General features: G+C 48.4%; 1 pseudogene; it reads right to left on the reverse strand.

The window, feature by feature from the left end:
• Positions 1-2,536: 2,536 nt before the first annotated feature.
• On the reverse strand, positions 2,537-9,510 carry LOC129630758 (killer cell immunoglobulin-like receptor 2DS2; annotated as a pseudogene).
• Between the last annotated feature and the right edge of the window lie 77 nt (positions 9,511-9,587).

Here is a 9,587-nt window from a genome sequence, read left to right on the forward strand (position 1 = left end):
GGCCCTGGAAGGAAGTCAGGCTGAGTCCCAGTTCACCAGCATCACTCTAGAATCTCAGGTCTCCCACCTCGCCCCCTACCAACTTCCCGGGACTCAAGTGAGATATGGGTCCCAGGAGACCTAGGAGGACCCACCTGCAAGGTTCAGGGGCCTCTGGCCCAGACTCAGTCCTGGAAGTGAGAGATTTGCCACCAAAAGCTTGAGCTGATTCTCCTCCACCAGGATCCCTGGCCCCTCAAGCTGTCTGAGCCCTGAAGTTCCCATGAGCTGGGGCCAGGGTGGGTGTCCCTTGCCCTCCTGTGGTCCCCTCCCTGCCCTGCACATCTGGCCAAGGAGAAGAAGCTCAGAGAGGATGGAAGGCATGTCTGCAGCTCTGAGTGCCCAGCTGCCCCTGCCCCAGCACTGTACAGATGAGGAGACCACAGGGCCCTAGAGGACAAACAGGATGTGGTCCCTGGAGGGTTGCCACCACCCCTTGGGGTTCCCTCAGCCATGGACTCACAGCAGGGGTGGCCCCTCCATGGACCTGGCTCTCATGTCTGCAGGCAGGGCTCAAGAGGCATCTCAGCCCAGACTTGAGGTCTCAACTCTTTCTCTTTCTGCCTGGTCTGACCTGCTCCAGAGGGTGGGACCCAGTTTCTCATCCTGAGTCAGCCCTGACAGCCTGGCTCCAAATAGGGCTCAGAACTTTATTTTCCCAGTCCCCTCCAGAAATGGAATTTACGTCTCATCTTTGGTCAATTCATAAATTATTGCAGAGCACCTACTCTGTAGCAGGCATTGGTGCCACACAGCAGAAATACACCCATGACCCAGGTAAACCCATCTTCTGTGGGTGGTTGAAGAACTCAGATTCTGCAGAATGAAGGCATCAAATGCTAACATTCAATTATTTTTTCAAAAGAAGTAATCTGAGAATAACTGGGGTTCAAATCTACACTGTGAACACTCAGAAAAATGAAGATCATGTCATTTGGTCCTGAACCTAGAGGCAAGAAAAAAAAAAAAAAAGGATAATCAGGGGAAAAAATGGAAACAGTGACAGAGGCAATACAGGAGACCCAGAATGTCTTCACTTTAAGTGATCCTGACATTTCTTGGTAAAAGAGTTCTTGGGCAGTTTAGTTCTAATCCAGGAGAGACATCACACACAGAGAGCTCAATGAGCAACTAAGGCTCCGTGGAGCTTGATTTTCACCCCATTGGCCAGCTCAGTTCACACTGGAGTCCTCATGGTGTTATTCTGTTCAGCCCTCCGCTTGGTTGACCCAAGCCACATTGTGCCAACAGTTGATAACTTAAAAGGCACAAGATTCTCAAATCTTTGGCTTTGGAGAAAAGAAGCAAAAAAGACAAAACATGCAAATATTGATGTATTAACACATGTGCAAAGCCTCCCTGGGGCAAGTGTTCTCTCTGCAGCCCTCAGTGATCTGGCGTGGAATATCCAGTAGAATACTCTGTGATGACGGGACTTTTTAAACATCTGCTCTGTCCACAACATGGCACCTGGCCACATGACGCTACTGAGCACATGAAATGTGGTGGGTGTGACTGAAGAACTGAATGGTTTATTTCATATACTTTATTTCATTGTACCACATGGCTGGGTAAGTACTTTATTGGCCAGTGCGGATCCAGACTGAGGGGGATATTGTTGTTCTGTTTCTACCCCTGAAACTCCAGCAGTCTCAGTGAACTCGGCTGGGAAAAGGTTGAGGGGCCTTCCTCAATGGCTCAGTGGCAAAGAATCCGCCTGCCAATGCAAGAGATATGAGAGACGTGGGTTCGATCCCTGGGTCAAGAAGATCCCCTCAAGAAGGGAATGGCAACCCACCCCAGGATTCTTGCCTGGAGAATCCCATGCACAGAGGAGCCTAGCTTTCTGCACAATCTCATAGGTTCAAAAGAGTCAGACATGACTGAATCGACTTAGCACGCAGACACACAGCCTCATGTGGCAAGTGGCACCACACTGGATATCTCAGACAGAATATGCTTCATCTTTTTATTTGACCAACTTGCATTGCTTTTGTTATTGTTTCATGGAAAGCATTTTGTTTTAAATATAGCAGTGTGCACACGTCACTCTTAAACTTCCAATCTATCTCTCCCCTCATCCTTCCCCTCTGTAACTCTAAATTTGTTCTCCAAATCTACAAGTCTGTTTCTGTTGTAAACAAGTTCATCCTTGTAAACTATTACTGAACACAGGTTTTTTTTTAATGGCTTTCTTTTATTTTAAACTGAATAATTTGAAGACTCAACTTGCAACTTTTTATGCTTTACTGGAATTTTCAAAAAAGTAGGATGATCATGGTAACCTACCCAGTATGTACAATTGATTCGAATAACTTCTCCCAAAAGTTTACATAGTTAAAATAGAGTATTAGAATAGCCAGGGGATAACTAAGAGGTGGTGGGATTTTTGGAGACAATCCTATAATTCTTGGACTCCACTGTTCACCTCAGAGCTGGGGGGCTACTTTGGAGGAGGAGAAGGAGTGCCCAATGAGGAACCCCTCTAAAAAGAGATCTAGCTCTTCAATTTATAACACTTTGTGTGCTCAAATAATGGGGCCAGGTCAGGGTCAGCATGGTCTTGGTTTACATCGAATTCCTCATAGATACTGGTCTCCGCAAAGAGGTGAATGAGGCTCAGGGGAGTGGGAGTGAGCACTCTCTCAGAGATGGTCCTGTGGTTCAAGTGGACAAATATCACATCCTCTGCTGATGGGGAGAGGAAGGAGATGGGAATGATGGAGTGAAATGTGATCTTTAAAGGCGGGTGCATTGGGCATTGGAGGGGCTCGGGCTATGGCAAGGGTTTGGGTGGGAGGACTCACCTCGCCATTCACTGTTCTGTCTTCCTTGGGCTCTCCTTCCATGATGGCAGCATCTGTGAATGGAAGAGGGTCAAGGCTCTTGGGGTGGGGGCGAATCTTCTAGACCTCTATATCTTTGGTGGGGACATCAAAGCCAAAAAAAGCAGGGGTGTGCCCCAGGTTGCTGAGTCTGTCTACTCCACTAAATTGAAAAAAAAAAAACAAAAAACAAAAAAAAACCCAACATCCCATATACAAGCCCAGCCACTGACGGACTTTCTTAGGAATCTGTTGAAACCGAAGTAGTTCATCCTACATCTTCTGTTAAGGACCATTCTCTAATGCATATCAGCAGATTCCCAAGATCATCAAGGGGAGAAGAACAGATTGCTGTGGTTGAAGGGAAGAACAGGCCTTGGAATGTCCCTGGTGGCCTAGGGATTAAGGGTCAACTTTCCAGTGCAGAGAGTGTGGGTTCTATCCTGGGTGGGAGAACTGAGATCCCACATGTTTTGAAGCAACTATCTTCAATGATGCAACAGCTGAGCCCGCGAGCTCTGGAGCCTTGGACTGCACCCCAGCACTGCAGTGAGGATCCCCCAAGCTGCAGCTGAGACCTGATGCAGCTAAGAATAAATTAACACATATTTTCATAAAAAGAACAGGGTCCCATGGGTCTCTGGAAGATATTCATTCAGGGATTACAACAATGGAAATCAGTTTTTAACCTACAGGAAGTGAAAACACCATTCTCTGCTATGACCTCCCCTGGGTCAGATGACGCTGTGCTTCCCTCCTTCAGACTTATGATTGTGGGTAGATCACCAGTGACAGTTTGGCTCTTCATACTTACTTTATGGGTAACCAGTGACAGACAAGAACAGCAAGGAAGATGCTGGTATAGATGATGGCTAGGGAGAGCCTAAGGAGAAGGTGCAGCTGGCTGGAGTGGCCTTGAGGAAGCCATGCTTTGGCCAACAAGCCAAGGGAAGAAGGTCTGGTTATTCGTTGCATACACCCTGCCCCTACACACAGGAGTTATTGTATCCTTGTGTCAAAGTGTGTCAGCAGCTCTCAACCTCATCAGTATGGTCTCCACTTCCCAGGAGGTACCAAAGCATCCATTAGAGATGTTAGCAGTGGATGAAGTAAGGAGGCCATGCAAGACCAGCAGCGGCCTCAAACCTGGTCGCCCATGTTCCCATGCAGTTTTTCTCTGCTGCCCCATATGACAAGGCATGGTGTTTTTGCATGAATGGGGACTCCTTTAATCCTGCATATATTTCCCCCTCCATCCACATACACCTGGAATGGAATCCTCAAGACATGACACTTCTATTTCTGAACTGTGGAATGTTTAGTTCATAAAATAATAACAGAGAAATAGCACATATTGAAGGTGCTCCCTAAAACTCTCCCCTTATCCCCCCCATCCTTCCCCAAAGATACTGGTGGAGGGAGGGTAAGCATCTCCCTTAAGCATGGGGTCAAGTCACTCTGTGTCACTGTGTTCAATTTAGAAATTCCCAGTCCCAGAGAATGAGAAACTCAATACCTGCTCTGGTTCTAATACAGACTGTGATCTCAAATGCTGATGTGACAGGGACGTTGCGGGGCCAAAAGTCACAGAAATGGGAGATAGTAGAACCAACACTCACACAGGGACCCTTGTCTTCTCAGAAATTTGCTGAGATAGGACACCATCTTGCTTACCTTCTGTGGTGTGTGGATCCATGGTTGATGGGCAAGTACTTGTAGTGGATCCTAGGGGAAAAAAGCCAGAAGGGGTGAACAGTAACCTTCCTCTCCCCACCATAGGAGGACTCTTGTTTCTGGAAGGTTGACTTCCTGCCTGTCCTTGATTCTGTAATCTCTCAGAGCACTGATGGGGGAGGGGAGATCTTCTGATCCCTCCTCGTCAATGCATTGAGTAGACCTTCCATCCCGAGAAGAGATGGTGGAAGGAGGTGGGAAGGATATGCCTGGTGATGAAAGACAGCTATAAGCAAGAGACATCCTCTCTGCACCAGGAATGAGTATCTATGCTCCTTAATTGGAAAATCACCTGTATGTCAGCGGTGCTATTGGGAAAACATTAAGAGCAAGGGCCAATGCAATCTTGATCCTCCCGAATGAGCCCACCCACTCCTTCTCCTGGGTCCACCCTGACCCTTTTCTTTATTTGCCTGGATAGACAGGACTCTGATTTGGAGCATCCATACAGGAGGCGCAAGAGGGTTGAGATGCCATCTACCATCTCTCTTCCTCTCTGGTTCTCATCGCCTCCATTTCTCCAGAAGCCCTAAGGTCCCCTGATGCCAGCATGCAGCCCTTGAGGTAGAGGTCACTGATATTATGGGAAAAGCCAAACTGCCTTTTGGGCCACCACAATGTGATTTAGTGTATTGTAAAGCATGGGACTCTTCATGGGGTTCTGGAGGCAAGAATACTGCACAACAAAACTGACCACGTTTTGTCAGAACTCTTCACTATGACCCATCAGGCTCGGGTGGCCTCGCTCGACATAGCTCATAGCTTCATTGAGTTGCACAAGCCCCTTCACCACGACAAAGTTACGATCTATGAGGGGGGAAAGTGAAGGACAGAGAAGTCTGTCATGCAGGACAGAGGAGTCTGTTGTGCTGCAGTCCACGGGGTCACAAACAGTTAGACACATCTTAGCGACTGAACAGGAACAACAAAGCATGGGCCAGGAAGAGGTTCCTCACCTGTGACAGACAGGAACAGTGGGTCGCTGAAGTCTGACCATGAGTAGGGAGAGTGAGAGAAGGAGCCATAGCACCTGTAGACCCCGCTGTGTGCTGGGGTCCCAGGACCCAGTGGGAACTCTGCCTGGAGTGCTCCGTGGGAGCCCCGTCCTCCAGTGAGCAGGCGCCCAAGTTCGTCCCACTCCCTGAGCAGATGAAACTGGTCAAAGGCGCTCTTGGAGCTGCAGACCAAGGTCACATTCTGCCCTGACCTCACCACTGGCCCCTCTGGGCTGAGAGAGAGGGTTTTTTGGACAGACCTAGAAGAAGGAGAGGCACTTTTGTTAGACAGTCTCTTCCCAAATCCCATGTCCTTCACCCCTGAACTGAGAATTCACACCCTTGGCTCTTCTCAACTCTCTCTCTCTCTCTTGCTCTCATTCTGTAATTCTCCCCTATCTCTCCCCTACTTTCTCTCTCTAGGTCTCTGAAATTGCCTCCCTCCTAATATTTTTCCTTTTTGTATTTTTTTAAACTCTCTCTACTTCTTCTTGGATTGGTTGATTTGATCTGTCTTCTTTGATTCTGAGGTGCTCATTCTCTATCTCCTCTCTATCTTTCAGCATTATTCATCTATCTATTCTACTATCAGTTTATATCTCCATCCACCGTCTATCTACCCATCTTATCATCTATCTATATATCCATCCCTCATTCCATCATGTATCTACCTTTCTATGTATGTATCTATCTACCTATTTTATCATCTATGTATATGTTCATCCATCATTTTACCTATCTATCTATCATCTATTTCCACTTCCATGACTTCCTCTGCTTCTTTGTCTCTCTGGGTCTCTTTTGTAATCCCTATTGTCCACCCCACATCACCATCTTTCTCAATCTTTATACCCATCCACCCTCCCAAGTCTCTGATTTTTAGGGCTTCTCTGTCCCATCCCTTCTTTCTCATTAATTCTCTATCCCCTTTTCTTTCTATTTACCATTATTTTTTTTCATGTTTCTCCCACCGCCTCCAGTCCCTCTGGCTTATTTTCTGTGTGTGCGCACAGCAACTATGTTTCTGCCTCTGCTTTTCATTGACCCTGTTTTCTCTCTGATTCCATCTCTCTGTGGGCTTTGACTGTGATAATCTTACAATGTTTGGTGTGACCTTGCACGTGGGCTTGAACATACAGCATGAGAACTCATGAAACACACAACATACAGGAGCTGGCGTTTGGCTCCGTCACCAGGGACCTTGGTGTCCTGGGGCACAGTGTGGCTCAACCACCTGGAACGAAGCCACATCTGAGTAAACACAGTATCTGTGCATCACCCAGGGCATGAGGACACAGGGCTCCTGGGGAAACAGCCTGAGACAGACCAACCCGGTCATGAAGTCCTGGGTAGATACATGGTGTATCCTTGGGTTCTTTGAGTAGAGAAGAGAGTGTAAAGTTAAAATGGAAACCAGGCTCCTGAACTGTTTCTGGTCTCTGAGCAACGTCAGGGTGGAAGGGCAACCTCTCTACTACCTTTCTGTCTGTGTCTCTTACTTCACTCTTTATCTCCATCTCTGAGTTCCTCTCTCTCAGCCCCTGCCTCTGTCTTCTTTGTCATAACAGGTGGTCTGTACTTGCTTCTCCTCTATCTTTGTCTCTCGGATGCAACTCTCACCAAGTAGGTTTCTCTCCATAAAAAGCACCCTTCTCTCATCTCCCACACCACCACCTGGGGCTTCCACATCCTGGTACATCCAGTCTGTATGCCAGCTCTTGACATTCTCACCTGTGATCACCATGTCCAGACGGTCACTGAGGGGCTGGCCACTCAGAGTGGGAGAGAACAAAAGCACAGAAACATCTGCAGGAAAACCTCCTCATCTCAAGGTCACCTGCTTACTAACCTTAGTTCCACATGCGGTTTCATTTCCCTTGGAATGGGACGTAGCAATCATAGATTTGGGGTTTTAGGGTGCGGGCATCACGGGGCACCATTATTCTGCCCACTGTGGGACCCAATCTCCTCTATTAAATATCCTTTTATTTAGAATGCCTGGAGCACTTCCTGTCGTTCTGATTGGACCCTGACTCACACTCCCACCGGAAATCTCAGGGGTCTGGGGGACTGGGACAATGGGTGGCCTCTCTGGACAACAGCTCTCTGACCTGTGACCACAATCTCCAGGGTTCTCTGGGTTTTGATCACGCAGGGGGGAGGTGACTGTAGTGACCATGACACCTGTAGGTCCCCACGTGTGCTTCGGTCATGGGGTCCATGAGGAAGTCCTTCCAGAATAAGATGCCCTGGAGCTCAGCGACAACAGTTCTGTCACCCTTGTGCAGCCTGAAGCTGTCAAATCCGAGAGGGGAGTGACACCAGAGAGTCACATGCTGTCCTTGAGGAATCACAGGGCTTGGACAGGCTTATAGGGAGGGCTTGTGGTGATCACCTGGGGGGAAAGAATGCATGGTTTACAGTAGAAAATGGGGAACCCCTTCCTCTCACTGGGCTCAGATGACCCACCCCTTTCCCACATCTCTAAGGCTCCTTTTCAAACCAGGGGAACCCATGCTCCATGGAGATTCCCACACCACAGGGGCATAGCACACCCTACATGAAAAACATCTGCTGAGAATTTTGAGCGTGTGTGTGTGCTCAGCCATGTCTGTGACCCCATGGACTGTAGCCCACCAGGCTCCTCTGTGCATGGGGATTTTCCAGGCAAGAATACTGAAGTGGGTTGCCATTTCCTTCTCCAGGGGATCTTCCAACCCCAAGATTGAACCCACATCTTCTGCAGCACCTGCATTGCAGGCAGGTTCTTCACTACTGAGCTACCCAGGAAGCCTGAGAATTTTGAGTGTCAACTAACAGATTCTTCCTGGATGTTGAAAATGTAAAATTTGTTTTATAAAACAAGACGGAGTAGACACCCAACGGAAGAACAACCTGTGTGAGTGAAATGATGTCAGCTCACATGAGAAACACAGGACATGATGGAGCCTGTGCTAGATTAGAACCTTCTGGAATCTCATGGGGCAGGGCATAGATTCTCCTCTTCTTCTGAATGGAGGGCAGCAGCAGTTCTCTGCAATGCCTATCCATGGAACTACTGTAGAGCTTGAGTCATCACCTTGTCCTCCAAGGGTCTGTGGTGCCTGGCCCTGCTGCCTTCCGTCAGTCTACAGATAACACCAGTCCCTCCAAGTCACCCCAGCTCTGAGGATCACAGTCTCCTGTAGGTGCCCATAGGGCTTGGCTCAGCAGAGGGAAGAGTATCTGGGGGAGGGTCTCTGGGCCAGAACTGGGGGCTAGATTTCCCTGAAAGAGTTAGTCAACCAGTCATATCTGACTCCTTGTGACCCCATGGGCTATAGCCCACCAGACTCCTGTATCCATGGAATTGTCTAGGCAAGAATATTGGAGTGGCTTGCCATTTCCTTCTCCAGGGGATCTTCCTGACTCAGGTATCCAACTGAGGTCTCCCTCACTGCAAGCAGAATCTTTACCAGCAAAGCCACCTTGGGCTCCCATTTTCTACTTCCAAAAGACCACCCTCATATGGTTATGACTTCCCATGGTTGACCCATCACCCTAACTTCTGTACAATCTCCCCTCTTATTACAAGAAAGTCTTACTTGAGGAGGATGGCAACCACAGTTTTGGGGAAAGACTCACCCTCTTGTGCCCAGATGCTCTGGATCAAGAAGAAACCTGGAAAGAAAGACTCATGATGGATGATCCATCTCATGTCAGACCTGGCCTTCTACTCCCCCAGCCTGTTCTATGGGCCTCGTTGGCAAGGATGTTGCTCGGCCTTGATGAACCCAACCATCAAGGTCCACTTTGCCCCTGTGGAGGCAGGGCTCTCTGTTAAGGTGGATCCAGCGCTCCAGGTCAATATTTGCACCAGGCTTCATTCTGTTCCAGGACTCAACAAGACATGTCAGGCTGATGATGGCAGACAGCATGGCGCTGCTCCTACTGAGCAGGAGGCTGCAGCTCTGCAGACCTGAAGAGTACACAGGATGTTATGATGACGCCCCAA

Source organism: Bubalus kerabau, chromosome 17, assembly GCF_029407905.1.
Source record: "Bubalus kerabau isolate K-KA32 ecotype Philippines breed swamp buffalo chromosome 17, PCC_UOA_SB_1v2, whole genome shotgun sequence".
NCBI lineage: Eukaryota > Metazoa > Chordata > Mammalia > Artiodactyla > Bovidae > Bubalus > Bubalus kerabau.